A 23,601-nucleotide genomic window follows, 5' to 3' on the forward strand; every position below is an offset into this window, starting at 1 on the left:
GCATTAGATAAATTCAAGATATTCAAAGAAAAGGTTGAGATAGAGACAAGATTGAAGGTGAAATGTATGAGATCAGACAAAGGAGGAGAATTTTGTTTTGATGAGTTTGATTCATTCTATGAGAAGCATGGAATTAGAAGATAATTATCTACTCCTAGAACCCCACAATGGAATGGAGTTTTTGAAAGAAAGAACAACAATTCCTTGGATGTTGCAAGTACTATGCTGATTAAAGAGAATGTTCGAAAGATTTTTCGGAGAGAAGCTGTTAGCATTGTTGTTTACACATTCAACAAAGTGAATATAAAATTTGATTCCAATAAGACAACTTATGAGCTATGGTTTGGTCATATTCTCACTGTGTAATATTTCAAAAAATTTGGTAGTAAGTGTTATATCAAGAGAGATGAGGATATAGGAAAGTTTGATGCAAGAAGTGATGAAGCAATTTACTTGGGATATTCAACAAAGAGAAAAGCCTATTGATGCTAAAATAAGACATAAAGAAAGATAGTAAAAAGTATAAATGAGAAGGTTGATGGGAATTGTCAAAAATAAATCAGAGCATGCAGATATGATGATGTTCAACATGTTGTTCTAACTCCTATTCAGACTGAAGAATTGAAGGCGAATGATCTGGTAGAGACAGTTAATCTAGATATTGTTGTTGTTGATGGAGAGGTACAGGAACCTGAAAGTTATAATAATCAAAAGACCCCGAGGTATGTAATATTGAATCAATCTAAAAATTAGATTATTGGTGATAAAAATAAATGTGTGATGCTAGAAGAAGGCTAGCTACTGAAGAGGTATGTTTAATTTCCAAAATTGAACCTTAAGATGTTGTTGAGGCTTGCAAAGATGACAATTGGATAAGGGATATGGAAGAAGAATTGAATCTAATTAAAAATAACAACTGTTAGTGAACAAATTTGTCTTTTCCTAACATGTTCAATTTTAAACTCTGTCGCCTTCTTTTAAAGACAAGTGTTCCACTAAACAGTTGGGTAAGTGTTGTATAAACCACTTCCCTCTAAATTTTCCATAGGTACAGCTCCCTATTTTAGTTATTCAAGTAATAATTTTAATTAATTTAATTTGAGTAGTAGCTTTTAACCCAAAAGCATGTAAGGCTGCCTATTTCATTCTTGGATGAGAGGCCAATTTTTCACAAATATTTCTAAAAAAAAAAGAAAACAATCTTTCCTATCTTTTCAATACAAGAGATGAAAGTAATTGAATCAAAGTTCACTACACCATTTCCATAGGTTTAATAAGGAATGAACAGATTAAAGAAACCAAATCTGTTCTCAAACATGAATCTTTTCTAATAGAAAACAAACACTCAAAGGAAGGAATACTAGAAGAATAATAATTTTCTGCAATGGAAAGGTCATTATTGTTATTTGATTAGATAAGAATATGCAAAGATATGTGTCTACACAGATTCAAAACCCACAGATTTTCCTTCTCTCAAGAACAGTATGATCTTTGTATATATATATTCTTATGTGACAAAGGCATGATAATACATGTATAAATCTTTTCCCATTCCAGATTTAGCTGTCTGATTCCTCCTTCTACAAAACAGAAAATTCACAAAATAGAGGGAAAAACAAAAAACAACTAACCAAAATTGGTCACCCAATCTAACCCCTATTCTCTCTATCTTTCCTTAATTTATAGTTTTTAGAACAGGCGAGGTCTCCCTGAAAACTCAACCTCCCCCAAAACAGTTATGAAACCAACAAGATGTCTTCTGGGCAGATGTCCCGAAGTCTTTGCATATACATGGAAAATTACAAAAATAAAGGAAACCGGGCCTGAATCAATGCATTATGTCACTTTTCCATCATCATCATCCTCTCTACTTTCATGGGCGTCATGGGCAGTTGTGAGTTCTTGAATAATAGATTGGTTCGATACTTTCATTGTGTTGAGCTTTGCCTTCACCGCCTCCTTATTCCACTAGTGCTTCACCATCTTTTCGGCCTGTTTCAGCAACTGATCATTTCCAATGAAAGTCATGGACTCAATACTGGACACCCTTGTTATATCTTCTAGGGTGAAATTACCCTTGCCTTGATTTTCTCCTTGTTTATCCAGAAAGCCCTAATTGCATCTTGTGTGTTAGACACATAAATTTCCAACTGCCAATCATGGTCAGGGTTAACCACCTTGTTATCATTAACTGTACTACACTGGAGATATTGGAGCTTGTAAACAGAGGTCTTGGTATCGAAGATCACAGATTTGAAGGTGAGCACTTGCCACATTATGGTTTTCTTCAGCACAAAGAGCTGACATTCATCCGCTACCAGTTTGATTGAATGTTCCATCAAAAACTTGGTAGCTCCATATTCTTCTATTTTGGCAAACAAGGGAAAGATATTCTACCACTTGTGTTCCTCCTTCTCCCACAGCACAAGCTGATTTTGAACTTCGGCGATAAGACTTTGTATCTCATCGCATAACCTCTAGGATTCGGTGATGTACTTCTCCCCATCCTTGATCATTCCCTCAATCCATTTCTCCATGGCTTCTACAATACTCTTGTCCCATTGAACTTGGCTCATTAACTTTTTATTTTTTGGAGAAGTTGGGTTGAGGTTCTCTATAGCATGAGATATTGGAAGTGCCCCAAAGCAACCAATACTATCGATGAACTAGGCAAGAACATTTATGTGTCACTTTATCTCTCTCTTTTCTCACCCATATTTCTCTAATCTGGTGAGCATTTTCTTTGCCAATACCTGGAAGAAATGATTGTTTGTGTCTCTACTCATATTTCCCAGTTCCACCTTCATGATCTCAAAATCATCGAGGCTAGCCTCCTTGTTTTCATCCTTGGGTTTGTAGAAGATGATTTCAGCAACCCATTTTCTAGTTCCCTCATCATTTTCCAGGTGGGCGACAGTCTTGAACCTTTTTAGCTTAGGAATCTTCTCTGTGTACTTAACAACCATTTCCCGAATCAGAATAGTCATGGGAAGAAAACTCCACTTTTTGTTCACTGAAGTGTTCAACCACTTAGGAGTTGCACTAGAGCTGGTTATTCCTTTGATCACTTTGGAAGGTGGTGTCATAGCCACAGTCATCGTATGAGAATCCAGAGCATTAGCAACATCGTTATCTAAGTCTTCAACTTCAAATATCTGGGCATCAAGAATCGTATCTTTCACCCCTATATACTTTGCTTGATCCATCTTTCTTTGAGTGGCACTTTGGGACCAGGTATGCTGAGGAGTACAAAAATCCAAAGTTGAATTAGACCTATGTCTAAGCTGGGATGACTTGTTAACCTTACCTACATGAATAGGCATAGAAGCATTGTTAGAAATATGCTTTGGTGAATGTAGAGGGTCCTCATTACTTCTCGCAGAATTAGACTTAATGCCTATTTTCACTGCTTTCTTATTGGCAACCCACGCCGTGGTCCTTTCCAAAACTCCTTTGGTCCTTAACTATATATCATCTTTCTCTTCCTCATCCTAGTCAATTGGAGGCATTTCAATGTTTGCACAGGCTAAGTATCCTGGTTTGAATAGCTCTAGATGGTCCTCTTTGAGCCCCTTAGTATCCAACTTTATCTGCAATAAAATGACTTGTTCTAACACCATCCTCATGTTTCCCCATTTGAACACCTCTATTTTATCAGTACAATCTTCCTAGAAATCCTCTAATTGAGGCATTGGGAGGTATGGCATTAGACCAAGACTTCGAGAAAAACCCTTATTATCGAAACCTTTCCTTTCAGGATATAGGAAAAAATTGAAATTCCTGAGATCTGCTCCAATACTCAAATCATTGGACATCGAACTATAGGACAACACGCCCAATTGGATGGGAAAATGACCCTCCCATTTATCCCTGGGTTGTGCCTTTTTGATTATAGAGGTTGGTTGTCTACATATCTCTGCTAGAACAAAGCAGTCAGAACAAAAGTGAGGGAGCTTGAAGGGCTCCTCTTTAAAGCCGCCTACCCTTATGTAACAGAAGCATGGAAACTGGATATAAAAACTACCAAACCTCTTTATCAATGTCTTTGCATCCTCAGAGATTCTTTTGGCTTTCATATTCTTCAATTCATGACACAAGTCACCAAGAAAAGCATTGTGTACCCTTCTGAAATCCTGTAAGGCATTATCCTTTCGTAGCATGGGATAGAACTCATATACAAAAACATCCTCCTCAGTGAGCTATTTTGGTATTCCAACCAACTCTTTAACACATGCCAAATAATACAAGAGATATGAAGACATAAAGAAGTTCTGTTTGAACTATTTATCCATACTCAGTTGTTCTCTCATTGAATCAACAATCAATTCAGCCCAATCCAAATACTGCTTCCCTTCCAAAACTAGCTGCACGTAGCAATAAATCCAATCATCGAAGTTGTAAGCTTTAGCGGATCCTCTAGCCCGGTGCAACAAAAGCATAACATCATGAATGTGAGGCAACATGTGATTCTTATTAGAATTATTGGGTAACCTGGAACCACCTCTTTGAGGAACCTTCAACCAAAATTTTGCTACATTGTTATGGTGTCCGGTTCTGTCCGCGTTGAACTCAGTGATTGACTAAGCAAGGGAAAAGTTGGAGAACTAGTAATCAGGTATCTTGAAGATAGAGGAAATTACTTCATGATTTATGGCAAGAAGGGTTTCACCATTGTCTCTCCTAATGGTCTCAGACATTGGGTTGTATCTAGCGATACATTCCCGAATCAATTCTAGGCAAGGAATGGCTGGGGGAAAAGTTGCCGCTTCTATGAGACCGCTACTCAAAATCTCCACACCAAAAGATTTGTCAATTACCTTGAACACCCTCTCTTTCAACACCTCAAGATTTTCCCCTTTTAGGTCAATATCACTAACTATGGGTTTAGTGGATGCCAAGCTAAAAACATTCCCAAACAAATGTAGTGTGGACTTCATAACTCAAAGCAATAAGCCTAAACCGATTGCAGGAAAACTTTCTATAAGAGAGAAAATGCAAGAAAAAGCTACTGGAGAGAATAAGAAAATGACTCACCTTCATAGTTGAACAACTAGACGATGACTAGCAGCAAACAAGACTCCTATCCAGGAAAAACAAAAGTGTAGCAGCGAGGAACAAATGCAGAGCACTAATAATCCTTAGACCTTATTAGTGAGGTCAATGATACGGAAACATTAAATGCAATAATTCCAATTTTCAGTCTGAGTGTGTTAAGTTTGTGGATTCGAGATCGCATGCATGCATTGAATGTATGGCGGCATTTTTGAAGTAACCGCCAGTTCCCAAAATGATTACTTACTTTGAAAAGCCAGGAATCAACATCACTTAAGACATGGTTCAGCTTCCTCATATTTGGTAATGAATGCACCATCAAATCATTAAAATCCATGGGACCCACCAACTTCGTACACATATGAACATCCTGAACAGACTTCATGGGCATTCAAGTAGTTCAAGATGTATGCCATGCTCAAGGAAAATCTTGTCGAGAAAATTAATTATACCAAGTTGTTGACGATTTGTGCTATATTGAACATGTTGAACACATTTGAACCTCTTGAACTTGGTTCAATGAGTTCAAAACCCGGAGAGAAATAAAGTAACATATTGCCGAACAAGAAACTTTTAGAGAGTCGCTGCAAGACACTTAAAGAAAATATTAGTATGAAAAACTTCCCCGAACACCTAGGAAACTATGGAACCTAAATGAACCTGTTGAACACAGTTCAAGATGGTTCAACTTGTTCACAGATTTCAACTAATTACTAAAACTCAACATTTGTGACTGAAAGAGGATTTACAGACATACTAAGAACTTGAACCGAGGTGTCACAAGAAAGATAAGGACTATAAATGCAAGTTTTATAGGATGACTCGCTCTTGTCATGAGGAATAAATGATGTAGTAACAACAACACATGGGAAATTTTGCCTAGACCTAAAGATAAGAATGTGATTGGTACTAAATGGCTATTAAGTAACAAATTGCATGAAGTTGGTGAAGTTGTCAGAAATAAAGCAAGATAGGTATGCAAAGGATATTCATAGGAGGAAGGGATTTATTATGAGGAGAATTTTTCTCTGATAGCTAGACTTGAAGCTATTAGAGTGTTGCTTGCATATTCTCCCTATAAGGATTTCAAGGTATATCAGATGGATGTAAAGTTAGCTTTTCTGAATGGTGATCTTGAGGAAGAAGTCTACATTGAGAAACCTAATGGATTTTCATTATCAGATGATGGAGACATGATATGGAAACTGAATCAAGCTCTTTATGGATTGAAGAAAGCCCTTAGAGCATGGTATGCTAGATTGGATAAGTATTTGCTAAAATTGGGATTTAATAAAGGTATTGCTAATAGTAATTTGTATTTCAAGATTGAGAATAAAAACATTTTAATTGTTGAATTTTTTTGATGATATTATCTTTGGAGGAGATGATAACTTGAGTATGAAGTTTGTAGGTGATATACAAAAAGAATTTGAGATGTCTATGATAGGAGAGATGAAATGTTTCTTAGGATTGTAGATTTCATAGACTAGAAAAGGTATTTTTATATCTCAAACTAAATATGTGAGGGAATTACTGAAGAAGTTTGGGTTAGAAGATTCTAAACTCACTGGATCTCCTATGGTGAGTGGTTACAAATTTTCTAAAAATGATGACTCTCTGAAAGATAATCAAACCATGTATATATCTATGGTTAGTGGACTGCTATATCTTACTTAGACTAGACCTAACATTATGCATGTTGTGTGCATGAATTCTAGATATCAAGCTGATCCGAAAGAGAGACATGACACTGTTGTAAAGAGGATATTAAAATACTTGAAAGGGATTGTGGATTATGGTTTGTGGTATTCGAGGAATGATGATTTCATGTTATGTGCTTACACTCATGTTGATTGGGTTGGTGATGTTGATGACCAGAAAAGAACCTTTGGTGGTACATTCTTTTTGGGTAAGAAATTGGTTTCATGGGTGATTAAGAAATACGATTCAACGTCCTTATCTACTACTAAAGATGAGTATATTTATTTTGCTAGTAACTACACTCAAGTAGTTTGGATGAAGAAAATGTTGAAGAATATTAGAGTTATCTATGATGAGCCTACTGTCATATACTATGATAATTTTAGTGCTATTAATATATCAAAGAACTGAGTACAACATTAAAAGACTAAACATGTATGAATCAAATATCATTTATTGAGAGAAAAAATCAGTGAAGACAAAGTGAAGAGAGAGTATGTATCTACAAAGAAATACAATGCTAATATTTTCACTAAACCTTTACCTACAAATTCATTTGTCTATTTGAGAGACAATTTAGGAGTCTCTTCCCCTCCTGATGAAAACTAGATACATTGAGTTGCATCAATCCGTTGGACTTCATAGTCTTATGTCTTTGTCCAGATTGATGAGTTGGTGTTGCTAATCTATTGGAATAGTCAGTGTGTTTAATGTGGATAGTAAGTTTGGTTTTCTATATTGAGAATCTTTGGCATTGCTATCAAAGGGGGAGTGAAGCATGTGAAAAATTATTTTATCTACTTGATCTTATGGGGAGTTTGTTGGAGATGTTTTATTTCTTTGTATTGATTGTTTTTCACATTCATATGTTTCTATCAATACCAAAGGGGGACATTGTTAGACATTGTTGCTACTAGAAAATGTTTTTGATTAAGTGAAAAGAAAGGTTTTGAAGGGGCCCCAAAAGCCTATTACAAGAAGAATAAAGAGAGATAAATCATTAAAGTCCAACTAGAAAGAGCATAACACAAAAAAGAGGCAGCTGGCTAAGACAAAAAGCTAGCAAGAGACCGAAATAAACAAAGGGTTAGCACAAAAACAACAAAGGAACAACCATGAGCAATAGACCTAAGAGAGGTTTATAATAAGCTCTATAGCTTCTTGCTCCAACTGGACCATAGAGGCAACTACACTCTTTAGTTCCTCCAGCTCCTTATCTTGTTGGTTCATCTTCCTAGTACTTTCCTTGGTTCTTTTGTCATGACCAGTAGCCCCCCATCATTGGCTTGAGCCTTATCCTCAATAGCATAAATTTTATTATTTTCCAAATGGATCTGTTCCACTTTGTTGATCATCACATTAAAGCTATTGGTAGAGGCCTTCATAATATTTTAGCTTTGTTCCCCAATTTTCTTCAGGATTTTCTCATGATGGAGTACTCGCTTCTCCAAATCATTGTATCTAGCCTCCATAACCTTAAATTGAGAACCATAGGCACCCGTGATAGTCTCTGCATCGCTGATGGCTTTGGTCAATTCATTCGAGTAGTTTGATAGGGTATTGAGCTTACCTATTCCAACTACTTCTAAAGTGTCCACTTTCCTGGATGAATCCTCCTGCTTGTTCTTCAAATTTTCCATCTTTGAATAGACACAATCAATAACCTTGCAGAACTCCATTATCCCAGGCTTCACGAAATTCAACATAGTGATAGGGGATTTTCTGCAATCTATGTTGAACTTAGGAGCATTATTATCCAGGGTCTCCACATTAGCACCAATTATTTCATCATTGGGAGATAGAGTATCACCTTCCCTCACTATCTTCCCTTCTTCTTCAACATCCACAATACTTTTATTAGGGTCCAAAAAAGTGGAATGGACATTCAGAGAATCATTCCCTTTCTTTGGGCTAGTATTAGTGATGACAAGGATCCACTTATTTTTCTTCTTATGTGGTGGGGTAACATAATCTCTATTAGTATTCATCCCCTCATCACCATCTTCATCATCTTCAATCCAAATATCTTCCTCCTGAACCTTACTCCTTTTATCTTTAACCCCTTTTCCATCTTTCTTTTTTTGGACCCAGAATCCATATCTTAGTCCTTACCCTCACTGGAACCTTTAGCAAAGGTAATTATATCACCATCCTCTTCCCACTTAGTATCAAACCCCTCATCTTCACTATCTTCTAAGTTCTCAAACTCATCATCCGAGTCTGAAAGTTTAGTAATATAGTTCTACATTGAGGAGGCCTCAACATGGTTGTATAAAAGAAACATTAACCCTTCATGCATGGGAGGGTTACTATTCAGAGTTTCCCTAAAATCCTTAATGCTAGTATTGTGGGAGATAAACAAATAAAATGATATAGACACTATTAGCACACATTTTAAAAAAATATTCAATGCTATATATGGATGCTTTTTGCATATAGTTCCATCATAAGAGCATTTATTGGTGGGTTGTATGTGCAGGAGTTATGTTGTAGTGCCTTCATAAAAAGGCATCTCTTGGGCATATTCAAGGGAAGTGTTGAGTGAAATGGCATTCTGGTAATCCTCATCTTCACAGTTAGTCTCATTGCAAGAGCACTTTTTGAAAGGTCAGCATAGAGCAGGGTTGAGAGCATGTTCAGAGATGTAAATGGTGTGGGATAAATCTTTTAGTATGTTTATTAAAAGTTGCATCCCTGGAGAAAGGCTTCTTTTGTAAAAATGCATAAATTTTGCTTATCGGTGTAAGTTACTCTGGTGAGATCACACAAGGAGAAAGGAGTATGTTGATCAGAGTAACTCACACCAATAGTGTTTCCGAAAGGGAGAGTGGAAACAAAAGGTGTGACTAAGTGGAAATCCATCGAGGCGAGCTATGGCGATGAAGTCGAAGTCATCAGAGTAACATACACTATCGGCAACAAGGAAAAAATGTTATCCCGATACCTGATGGGGTTATCGGTGGAGCTCTTGTTGACAACCGATGGGATGATGTCTTCATAGCAATGACATTAGGTAATCAGGAGGTCCTAATTTATGCTACCTTGATACCCAATGCACCCAATAGAGAAGGCGACTATATCAGAGAGACTCTCTCCAATAAAGTGGTACCAAGCAAGAAAGGGAGCAGACTCATCGGGATAACATACATTATTGGGGAGATGCATTTTGGGTTATCCCAATGCTCGATGAGAAAGATGAGCTCGACACAAATGAAGTGACTACAATGGGAAAGCATACACCGATAGACCAAAGAAACCCAATAAGGAGAGTAAGGTGCAAGAAGACTCATCAGGATAGCTTACGCTACCAGAGAAACATTTTTAGAGTTGTGTTGATGCGTGACGGGCAGAATTCCATAGAGGGCGGATCTATCGGGGAAACTATAACTATCGAAAGCAAGGAAAATACGCTATGTCAATGCACGATGACGCAATCAGTGAAATTTATGCCGATCAAAAGGAAAGTTAGATGTTGAATGGGACCATCGGATGAAGTATTCAGTGACTTCATTCCGAAGGCTGATGGAGTGACTGGAGGAATAAATGGAAGGAGGTTTCATCAGAGAGACATACCCCGATGTGACATAAAGAAAAGTGGAATAATAGAAAGGAAAGGTGGATCCATTAGGATAACTCAAGCCTTGAGGAAAAAATTTAAACAACCGGGGCGAGATCCAATGGATTGATCGGAGTGACCTATACTGATCAGAAAGACAAAAAGGTAATTGAAGGAATGCAAAATACCGGTGGCGACAAGTAATTAAATTATCGGGTGGGGTTACATTGATTAGCCATTAGAATGTTTGATATGACAACCATCATTTGATGCTTGTGATATGATGGGTTGGATCTGCACGAAGCAAATCTGATGAGATTTTGATCGTTATAGACTCTAGCCATTACATATCCAGCATAAAGAAAGAGTTTTTGTGCCAAAATTATTCACAGTTGCTTCAGCCGTCAATATTGAAGTTGTAGATAAGAAGCATGGGTAATTTTAGAATTCAAGCATTTAATCATGGAGGCTTCTGGTTCACAAGGGAAAAGAAAGGTCAGAGATTTTAGATACACAATGTACTAAATCAAAAAAGACAAAGTCTGTGGAGTGTGTGCAAAAGAAAAAGTTGAACCAAGACATGATTGACTAGATGGAGTCATCTGGTGCTAAGTCGAGGAGGTCTAAAACTTATTTTCCACCCAAGGATCAATTCTAAGATAAGTAAAAAGGGGTTGGAGATATCTGGACAACTATAAGGGGCCACAATTTTTTTCTATATCACTGCCTGAGGCGGAACAAGGAGATACCATTGTTGAACCCTTGGATGACAGATTTGGGTAGATTGGTGGTCTCAAATGTTTCTTGAATCTCATATTATTGGAGTTTCTTACCAAGAAGTACAACAAAGAAAAAAGATGCATCCAATTGCCCAATGGGGATCCATTCTTCTGGATATTTGTCATGTCTATTCGGGAGGTTTTAGGCATGTCTTATGAGCCCTACATGCCCCTATCCTTTACAGACCTAGAAGGAGAGTATACCCAAATAGACACCACTCAGACAGTGTGGAAGTTAGCAATTCAAAAAAAGGCGAAGGGATGACTCACAGAGCAGGATGGTCCTCATTTTGAAATTACCCTCTTCAGACAATACTTGTAGTACACATATTGGGAATGTGGCCAGGTCTTTGGGGAAGTTCCTGATGTTACAGGAATAGGCCCATTGGTGTTGGTTGCACACATTCAAATGCATGAGCCAAGGCCATTTGATAATGCAAATTACATGGCAGAGAAGTTGTAGGAAGGATTTATGAGTTTACGAATAGAGCCTAACCATACTTTCAAGTTTTAATCATTACTAATGCATATGGTTTTGTTTCATGGTTAGATGCAAGGTTTGTGGCTAGGAGAATGAAAGGTGACTTTGAGGAACAAAGAGGGACAAAACCAACCAATTCAATTATGGGTATCCCTATGGGACTCAAGGTTTGACAAATCAAACTATGTGTTGTTTGAAGAATATTTTGTCAAGCCCTTGTATAGATTGTTTGGAGTAGAATATGATGGGTCTATCAAATAGGAGATTAAGAGATTTTTGAGACCCTGTGCTTTTGGACACACTAGGGTCAATTAAAATTGGGGTGACTGGTTTGTATGCTAGAATTTCACTTTTTTAAGGGTTTATGGTTTTGAGGGTGTTCCATATATGTTGCCTACATTAGTTCCTGATAGGATTACTTATTTAGAGATTGTTAGGCAACTTAGTATCTCAAATGCAAAGAATTTGGGTGGTGCACACAAGTAGGTATTAAAAAATTGAAAGGAGACATTGATGCCACAATGACACCACAGAGAGGGAGGTAGCTTCTCAGTGATGGAGGTATCATTTTGTTCCCAGGATGGGACTTAAGTGCTTCTTTCATTTTTGATAGCTTGTTGCATTCTTATAGAAAGGATGTAAGGTTAGATATACAGGGTATTAATGACATTTTTCTTGGATCGAAATATGATCCAAATGAAGAGGAAATGTTTCTTTGGGCCCTATACCCTCCAAATAAATGACCCAAGATTATAGATGTAGATAAGGCATTTGGGCACATGATGAAGCTAAAAGTGGGAGAAGATAATCCAATTGTTAGCATAGATTTGGGGATTGACATTGCAAAACTAAATAAGGCACAAATGTAGTGGGTGTTAAAGGAGGGTCAAAAATACAATAATTTATATGAAGGTTTGTTGAGAAGTCATGGTCATAAAGTACCATAGATAACTGATACTGATGTGCAATGGAAAAAGAAATGTGAAGACCAAATGAAAGAAAACATTAAGCTAAGAAGGCAAATTAGGACTGCTAGGGTAGATGCTGCTTGTGTTTTGCTGACAAGCAGGTTTGAGCACTTGTTGGAAGTCACCAAAGAATTCTAGACAAATTGTCAAAAGACCCCGGATAATATGGCTTCTCATGAAAGAAATTTGAAGAGGTTGAAGGCATTGTTGAAAGAGAAGAGTTTCGATGAGAAAATTGTTGAGAAGATCCAGAGAAGGTTGAACAAGCACAAGGCATTTGGTGTAGACATTAAGCAAGAATTTAGCGATTGTAAGGATATTGTTAGGTATGGTGTACTAGATATTGTGGATGATGTAGATCAGTTAAAGGACAAAGGGATTTGGATTGTAGAACACCAGAATGTACTCAACACATCCCTTAATATTGCCCGGGCAGATGTTTTGGATATGAAGGAGACAGGTGAGCAGATGGAGAGATTGGTTACCATGGAGATCTCTGTTAGGGATATTGTGTTCAACACCAACACTCACAAGGATGACAAGTATTTGGATCACATACAAAAGTGTGATACAATATTGGACGACCATAACTTATTTTCATATTTTGTGTCTATTAGTTAAGCAGTTAAGTGTTAGGTTTTAGTCAAGTTTAGTTTAGCAAGATGAAAGGGTGTGTCCTTTCATTTGAATCCTTTAGCTCACATATATGTAGTGAATCATTTTTGTATCATAAGAGATAGATAATATTCTACCGATGGCTGGGCTACAAGTGTTATGTTTTAGAAAAGTCCAATAGGAATGAGGAGTTTATTTTCTACAAATTGAATATATTAGACTATTTGTAAGTGTATTTTTGTGTACATTCTTATTCCAAAAGTTATTATACAAGATTTCATGCTTTTATCTTCAGACTATTATATGTAATTTTGTGTTTGATGGAATCATATGTCCTCTTGATAAATCCTTTAGATTTGATGTGATATGCCATCACATGATGTTGTATTGAATGTAAAATTGGGTTTTTATTGTTCATGCAACACATAATGAAACTTTCACAATGATGGTCTTATAATTGTCTCTTGTGTTGATAGTGATTATTGTCCATAAATTTATTCATTAATGGTCAGATAAAGGCACTGGTCTATTATTAAACTTTGTTGAATAAGTTTGTATGCATTAGTTCCTTATCAAAGAAACAAATCTTCTAATTTCTATTAGTACTACTCTTTTTAATAATGGCTTATGGTCCTAATAGTAATCTTTTACATAACACAACTATATTCACACTTATTTTATCAATTTTAAAGGCATTCAATAAAGCATACTTACGTTAGCATAGTTGTAGGAAAACGTTTTTGCCATCCATGCAATTGCTAGTTCCCATAGTTTAAATTCACTCAAAACAAACCTCTTTTGTGCTTGAAAGTGTAAGGTACACCTACATAGGTTTAGTGGAGCCTAAAGTGCAGAGGGATTTGGTCTTTGACCAGCCTTGTTCATTGGCCAAGGCTAATTGGATCAACTAAGGATTACGCAAGTTTTTGGTTTCCCAATTTGTGGTTTTGGGCACCAACAGATTGGAAACTCTACTAGGGAGTTGTCTTAGGAACTATTAAGAGTCTTTGGTGGTTTGTTTTAGACTCTACTAGAGGAAAGATCCTAGAAGATTAATAGAAGATATTGTTCCTCTTCAGAGGTAGCAAGTCTACATTTAATACATGAATAATAGTCAGTATTTTGAGAAAGTGAGAGAAACCCCTAGGCACTTATCAATATAGTTGATGCAAGGGAGAAGGTCTCTGCATAAGGGACAAGATAATCTTGATCAGTTGAGTCCAAAGAATAGTTACAAAGAAAAGAAATCAACAACAAGTATGGCATTTAGGGGTTATAAGAAGTTTTCTAGTAGAGAGGATGGCTCTTCATCTGGTGATAAGTTTCAAAACCTAGAGGAAAATCCTTTCTATGCCTTAAGTGCAAAAGATAATAATGGTGTCCATGATGGAACCCTGAGTACTGTGGAACATGAGGAGATGAAATGGGATGAAATCATACTTAAAATGGCTGACTTAAATGGAGATGAATCCAAAATGGCAAAGGCTTTTAGGAGACAACTAGATTGGGTGTTGCAAAAACTAGGATTAAAAAGAGATAGAATTCAAAGCCCTAGGTGAGAAAGGATAGAAGGCAAAATTAAAGGTGAGGAAAGTAGGCTAGAAACTCCTAAATATAGTCCCCCTCATATGAGAAGAATAGAGAAGCCTTTTGTAACTTTTGATAACCCGTTATTAAATAGAAGTAGAAGATGGAGGGATGTGCATGGGGATCAAAGTGAAGAAAGCCAGAGAAATAGACAGGATAATGGAAGAAGAAATGGAAATGGGGGAAATGATGGGAACTGGAATAACAACAATAGGGGTAACAATATAAACAATAATAGAAGAAGTAATGGGTATGGAAGCAACCAAAATAATGGAAATAATAGAGGTATCAATGGCAATTATGGAAATGGTAATGGTGGAGATAGAAACAACAATAATGGCAACAATAATGGTGGTGGAAACAATAGGAACAATGGTAATTATGGCGGAAATGGTGGATTCAAAAGAGGAAATATGAACAATCAAAACAACAATCAAGTTGATAGACGACCTATGATCATTGAAAGATACAGGCAGTTGGATTTCATTGGCATTGTTGGTTATCCAAATCAGATCACTAATGATTTAAGATTAGCCATCCCTAAATTCTCAAGAAATGGAATTGATTCAGCAAAACAACATGTAGTTAATGTAAAAAATACCATTGAATAATTTGAGGTTCCTCGTGAGGATGTATTCATGAAATTGTTTGTTCAATCTTTAACAGAAGATGCAAAAGAATGGTATAGAAGCCTTCTTGATGGATGTATTGGTAGCTGGCAAGAATTTGTAACATTGTTCTTGGAAGAATTTGGAGATCACAATGATTCTTCATTTGCATCCGATGAATTAAAAAGTATAAATAATAATCAAAATGAATCAGTAGTTGAGTTTAATAGAATATTTAATAAAGTATTCAATAGAATACTTAGAGATGTCGGACCTGTTGATTCATTTCTGATTAACTTTTATTTGAGTGCTTTTGACAACAAAACTCATTATGAGATTTTGTCTCATAGACCTGATACTCTATAGCAAACATTCAAGACAACTGCTACCATTGAGAATAACAGGAAATTTGTTGGGAAGGTTGCCAAGAGAGATGATCCAAAATTGTACAATTCCAGGGTTCCCAAGAAAGATGAACTTACTTAGATCATGGACATGTTTAAGGACCTAAAGGGTAAGCAAAACCCTAATGAAAATCCACCATATAAAACCAATAAGCAAATGAATTACAATAGGCCAAGGCTACATTACATGCCATATAACACAAACTAGAAGGATGGGAACCTAGTGAAGCCAAATATAAGCAAAGAAACTCCTGATCCATTAAAGAAGGCCACAAATTTTTTAGATGAATATCCATGGTGTGATGTTTGTAATTTACCTCATGTTGCAAAACTGTGCATGATTACCCAAGGTTTGATAGAGGAGGAAAATCATAATGAGGATTGTGAACCTACTATAAATTTACTTTCATCTGATCCATATCGAGGAAGGGATGAAGACTCATCTGAGGGGGAGCATTTTTCTAATGTGCAGCAAATGAGAGAAAATCGGCATTATAGTATACAATAGGTCTTTTTAGATGATGATGATGATGAAGCCATTCTAGCTTTGAGAAGATTGTTTCAGGATGATACAATGCCTTCACTAAGGAACTTAACTAAGGAAGAAAAGAAAGCCTTCACTATTGCAGAAGTAGAACAAGTTAAGAGAAATTATCAGCTAAGAAATAGGAATGTAAATAATGAGCAGGGCAAGCCAGCAAGTATGTTTGCCAAAATAAAAAAACCAGATGGGAGAAAAGACAACAGTTTCAAAAGTAAGGATGCAAATTCCAAAAAGGGAAAGGAAGCAATGCCAGAATAGGCCAAGAAAGAAGAAATTGCAAAATTAATTAAGCCTGTGGAGAAGAAGTAAGTAAGTAAGCCCACTTCAAATATTAAATCATTCATGTACCAGGTGTTGTCTCAAGTAAAGATATATATGCCTCTGCTAGAAGTAATGAAATTCCCAGATTACAAGAATGAGATGTTGAAAATTATATCTAATGTTGGAGAAGTAAGTAGGGAAGATCCTAAATCAAAAGAAGATCCTCATGTGGTGTATCTTGGCACATCTAGTACCAAAATCTCACACAGGTAGATCCTTTCTATCTAACACTACTGATAAACATGAAAATGCTAAAAAATCGCATGATAGATTCAGGAGCAGCAGTAAATATCATGCCAGAGGATGTCATGAAAGAATTAGGAATGTACGTTGATACACCTTATGGAAAGTGATATGCTATGGATAGTAGATCAGTTCCTGTAGTAGGAATTATGAAGGACATTTAGTTCGGATTCCCAACCTGCCTAGACACTGCATACAAGATAGATATCATAGTTGTACAAGTGCCTCTGAACTATGGGATGTTGTTGTCCAGACAGTGGTCTAACTTGGTGGATGGACATGTCCACCTTGACTTGTCATATACCACTATTCTACTTAAAGGAACATAGGTGAGGATAAATAGAGAACCAAGATCTCCCTACCTCATAGAAGAAGTTGATCCTGATGAAATGACTTGTTTTTTCCACTCAGATATGGACAACTTTTAAGTAAGTATTTCTAAACTTTTAAAAATTGATAAACTTATAGAAACAATTAAACAAAATGAAAATTTAATTTGGAAATTGTATTTTGATGGTGTCTATAGTAAGGATGGAATTGGAGCAGGAGTTGTACTTATTTCACCTAATGGAAAATATTTTAAATACTCTTTCTTGTTAGCTTTTGAGTGTACTAATAATATTGCTAAATATGAGGCCCTTTTATTAGGACTTAAAATAGCAAATAAACATCGCATTAAGTTACTAACAATTTATAGTGATTCAAAATTAGCTGTTTCACAAATTAGAGGCAAATTTGGTACAAAAAATACAAAATTAAGAAGCTACAGGAATGAGGTTTGGGATTACATTGAACTTTTTCATGGTTTCTTCATAAATTGGATTTAAAGGGCCAATAACATTTTGGCAGAATTCATGGCTAACCTAGTGATCAAACATAATGATATCCCTTTTGATGATATTACCCAGGTAGAAATCAAGACTAGACCGTTAGTCCTTGACAATATAAAGAGTTGGAAAGTATTTGATAATGATAGGGATTTGCTAAAGTTTTTGGTTTGTGAGAATCATTATGAGCACCAACGGATTGATTGGAAGGGTCTTATGGAGGACAAGCATGGCAAGGGGACTATACTTGGGTAAGAGGTGTTGCAGCTAAAAACAAATAAAATCCCAAAAGGATTGATAGAGCTTGAAAGAATGTTTTATGATAAAGATATAGCAAGTTTCAGACCTAATTCAAGAGGATGTGAGGATGTTAAAAAAATAAAATTAAGTAAAAGAAATACAAGAGAAGTATATATTGGAAAAAGGCTCACACCAAAAATCACAATAGTATTGATTAATCTACTAAGGAAGTACATGCATGTCTTCGCTTGGTCATATGATAAGCTTAAGGCATAGAGGGAAGACTTGTTCCAACATGAGATACCCTTGAAGCTTGATGCAAAGCCTTTCAGATAGAACAAAAAGCCAATAAACCCTACTTTGGCTCCCAAGATGAAAGAAGAGATAATGAAAATGAGAAATGATAGTATTATTGAGCCCATAAGGCACTCAACATGGGTGTCCAATTTGGTCCCAGTCAGAAAAAAAGAATGGTGACATCAAATTGTGTGTGGACTTTAGGAATTTAAATATTTCATCTTTAAAAGATAATTATGTTTTATCTAACATGGAGGCTGTTTTACAGAAAGTCACTATAAGTGAATTGCTATCTATGATGGATGGCTTCTCAAGCTATAATCAAGTCAAAGTTAGGGAAGGAGAAAAGTTATAAACTACTTTCACCACACCTTAGGGCACCTATATCTATGCTAAGATGCCTTTTGGACTGACAATTGCAGGAGCCACATTCCAGAGGGATATGGATGTAGCCTTTGAGGGGCTGATTGATTATATCTTGGCAATTTACCAAGATGATATGACTGCTTATTCTAAAAAAGTAGAAGACCATTGTAATGACCTAGAAGAAATCTTTATTAGAGCATTAGAATATGGCATATCTTTAAATCCCAAAAAGTGTCATTTTGGAGTTACTGAAGGGAAATTTTTAGGTCATATTGTTTCAAAAGATGGTGTGAGAATTGATCTAGAAAGGATTGTTGCTATTGATAAGATTCAAATCCCTAAAATAGTTAGGGCAATTCAATCTTTTTTCGGTCAAATTAACTTTGTAAGAAATTTTTTTTCAAACTTCTCTGAAATTGTCAAACCTATTGCTAAAATGTTGAAAAAGGGTGCTAAAATAAAGTGGACTAATGAAGATGTTGAAGCTTTTGTAAACATCAAAAGAGCCATCAAGGTAGCCCCTATATTAAAGTTCCCTAATTTCTCCAAACCTTTCCAAGCATTTTCATTTAGTTCATTTCATACTATTGCTATTGTCATGTTACAAAAGAATGATGAGGGCCATGAACAGCTAGTGGCATTCTTTAGCAAAACATTGCAAGTATCTGAGTTGAACTATGATTTAAATGAAAAATAGGCTAATGCTCTTGTGAAAGTTGTAAAAGCTTTCAGACCCTACCTGGTTGGTGCCACTATTATTGCATATGTACCAAATGCTATTTTTAAAGACATCTTCAAACAATCAGAGACTACTATAAGGAGATGCAGATGGATAAACCATATCCAAGAATTCAATATTGATATACAGATCATAAAGTTGGTGAGGGGTCAAGGTTTAACAAAATTGATGGCAGAATCCAATCTTGAAGCAGCCCGTGTAAATCAAATAGAGTTGGAAGATGCACAACTGACCATTGAGAGGTTCCCTTGGTATTCAAATATTGTTTATTACTTGAAATACATGAAGTGTCCTGATAGTTTAAATGATAGTTAGAAAAGAACTCTAAAGCTTCAAGCATCTAGGTATGTATTACTTAATGGAGATTTATACTAGAAAAATAGAGATAGCATTCTCTTATTGTGTCTAGATGAGTGTCAAGCATCTGCTATTTTAAAAGACTTACATGAAGGTGTATGTGGAGGCCACTTCTCAGCCAAAACCAATGCTCATAAAATTCTTAATGTCGGTTATTATTGGCCCCAAGTTTTCAAGGATTGTCATGCTTATATCAGAAAATGTGAAGCATGTCAAAAAAATTTAGGGAAGCTTAAGTATAATGGAGCTATTCCTCTCAGACCCATGCATATAGAAGAACCATTCTATATGTGGGGTATTGACTTCATAGGGGAAATAGAAAACAAATATAGTTGTGGGCATAAATGGATTTTGGTAGCTAGTGATTATTTTACTAAGAGGGTTGAAGCCATTCCCATAAGATAGGCTACAAGAAAAGTGGTGACAAAGTTTCTCTTGGAAAACATTCTGACCAGATTTGGAGTACCTCAAAAGATTGTGGTAGACAATGGGATGTGTTTCAGATCCAAGGATTTCTCTAATTTCTATGAAAATGATGGCATCACTCTGTCCTATTCATCACCTTACCATCTCCAAGGAAATGGACAAGCAAAATCAAGCAATAAGAACTTATTGAAGATTATTAAAAGGATGTTGGGTGAAAATAAAAGAGCTTGGGATTCAAAATTGATCTTAGCAATACGGGCTAACAGAGTGATAGTCAAGAATTCCATAATATTTGCTCCATATGACCTTGTATATGGAAAAGAAGCAATATTACACTTGAATAATTTGCTTCCATTTTATAATATTTTTATAGAGGACTGTTCATAAGAATTAAAATTCATGGGGGATAGGTTGATGGCATTGGCTGAGTTGGATGAGTATATAAACGAGGCTCAAGAAAGAAATATTCAGAGGCAACAGATGGTTAAGGCTTGTGACAGAACATTTGAAGAAGGAGAATGGGTACTTAAATGGAATTCCAGGGAACAAGACAAAGGAAAACATGGAAAATTTGATGCACTTTGGCTAGGACCCTATATCATCTTGGAAATAAGTGGAGAAAAATCATACTACTTGTAGGATACCGATGGCAAAGTGTTGGAATTTCTAGTCCATGCTCAATACCTTAAGCATTTCTTCTCTTGATAATAAGGGAGTATGTCTTGTATCATAGTAATATAGTTTTCCTTTTGTTTTCTATTATGTATTTTCAATTTTCTATTTTGGTCTGCTTTCCACAGATAGCTGAGATCTTGCTATGTCCTTAAAGAAAACATACCTCCTTAGATAGAGCCACTGTTAGCACATATTTTTACAAAATATTTCTTTGCTATATATGGATTCTTTTTTCTTTTACTTCCATCATAAGAGAATTTATTACTAGGTTGTATGTGCAGGAGTTATGTTGTAGTGTCTTCATAAAAAGGCATCACTTGGGCATATTCAAAGGAAGTGTTGAGTGAAATGGCATTTTGGTAATCCTCATCTTCACAATTAGTCTCATTGCAAGAGCACCTTTTGAAAGGTCAACATAGAGCAGGGTTGAAAGCATGTTTAGAGATGTAAATGGTGTCTGATAAATCTTTTGGTATGGTTATTAAAATCTGCATCCATGGAGAAAGGATTCTTTTGTTAAAAATGCAAAAAATTTGCTTATCAATGTAAGTTACCCTAGTGAGATCATACAAGGAGAAATGAGTATGTTGATCAGAGTAACTCATGCTGACGATGTTTCCTAAAGCAAGAGACGTAGGAAAAGGTGTAACTAATTGGAAATCCATTAGGGTGAGCTATGACGACGAAGTCGGAGTCATCAGAGTAACATACACTATCGGCAACAAGGAAAAAATGTTATCCTGATACTCGATGGGGTTATCAGTGGAGCTCTTTCCGACAACCAATGGGACAATGTCTTCATAGTAATGACATTGGGTTATCCAGAGGTCCTGATTTATTCTAGCCTGATACCTGATGCACCCAATGGAGAAGGCAACTATATTAGAGAGACTCTCTCTGATAAAGTGGTACCAAGAAAGAAAGGGAGCAAGACTCATCAAGATAACATACATTATCAAGGAGATGCATTTTGGGTTATCCGGATGCCTGATGAGAAAGATGAGCTCGACACAAATAAAGTGACTACATCGAGAAAGCCTATGCTGATAGACCGAAGCAACCCAATAAGGAGAGTAAGGTGCAAGAAGACTCATCGGGACAACTTACACTACCGAAGAAATATTTTTAGAGTTGTGCCAATGCCTGATGGGTAGAATGCCACAGAAGGTGGATCTATTGGGGAGACCATAACTATTGGAAGAAAGGAAAATACACTACGTCGATGCCCGATGAAGCAATTGGTGAAAGTTACGCCGATCAAAAGGAAAGTTAGATGTCATGGGACCATCAGGTGAAGTATTAAGTGAGTTCATTCTAAAGGCTGATGGAGTGACTAAAGGAATAAATAGAAGGAGGTTGCATCGGAGAGACATACCTTGATGTGACATAAAGAAAAGATGACTAATAGAAAGGAAAGGTGGATCCATTGGGATAAGTCAAGTCTTGAGGAAAAAAGTGAAATGACTGAGGCGAGATCTGATGGATTGATTGGAGTGACCTATACCGATTAGAAAGACAAAAAGGTAATTGAAGGAACACAAAATATAGGTGGCACCAAGTAATTGAATTATTGGGTGGGGTTATGCAAATTAGCTATTAGAATGTCTGATACGACAACCATTATTTAATGCTTGTGATCAGGTGGGTTGGATATGCACGAAGCAAATATGATGAGTTTTTTATCATTATAGACTCTAGCCATTGCATATCCAAAATAAAGAAAGATTTTTTGTGCTAGATTTATTCATAGTTTCTTCAACAATCAATATTGAAGTTCTAGACAAGAAGCACGAGTAATTTAGGAATTCAAGCATTTAATCATGGAGGCTTCTGGTTCACAAGGGAAAAGAAAGGTTATAGAGATTTCAGATACACAGTCTACTAAATCAAAAAAGACAAAGTCTATGGAGGGTGTGCAAAAGAGAAAGTTGAACCAAGACATGATTGACAAGATGGAGTCATCTGGTGCTAAGTCAAGGAGGTCTAAAACTTATTTGCCACCCAAGGATCAATTCTAAGATACGTACAAAGGGGTTGGAGATATCTGGACAACCATAAGGGGCCACGATTTTTTTCTATATCACTACCTGAGGCTGAACAAGGAGATACCATTTTTGAACCCTTGGACAACAAATTTGGGCAGATTGGTGGTCCCCAATGTTTTTCTGAATCTCATATTATTGGAGTTTCTTACTAGGAAGTACAACAAAGAAAAAAGATGCATCCAATTGCACAATGGGGATCCATTCCTTCGGATATCTCCTGAGTCTATTTAGGAGGTTTTTGGCATGTCTTATAAGCCCTACATGCCCCTATCCTTTACAGACCTAGAAGAAGAGTATACCCAAATGGAAATTTCTCACACAATGTGGAAGTTAGAAATATACAAAAAGGAGAAGGGATGACTCACAAAGCAGGATGGTCCTCCTTTGAAAATTACCCTATTCAGACAATACTTGTAGTACACATATTGGGTATGTGTCTAGGTCTATGGGGAAGAAGTTCCTGATGTTACAATAATGAGCCCATTGGTGTTGGTTGTAGACATTCAGATGCATGAGCCAAGGCCATTTGACTATGCAACTTACTTGGCAGAGAAGCTGCATGAAGGATTGGTGAGTTTGCAAATAAAGCCTAACCCTACTTTCAATTTTGACTCATTACTAATGCATATGGTTTTGTTTCAAGGTCGGATGCAAGGATCGTGTCCAGGAGAATTAAACGTGAATTCAAGGAAAAAAGAGGGACATAACCAACCAATTCAATTATGGGTATCCCTATGGGACTCAAGGTTCAACAAATCACACTATGTTTT

This window comes from Cryptomeria japonica, chromosome 11 (assembly GCF_030272615.1).
Source record: "Cryptomeria japonica chromosome 11, Sugi_1.0, whole genome shotgun sequence".
In the NCBI taxonomy this organism is placed as follows: Eukaryota; Viridiplantae; Streptophyta; class Pinopsida; order Cupressales; family Cupressaceae; genus Cryptomeria; species Cryptomeria japonica.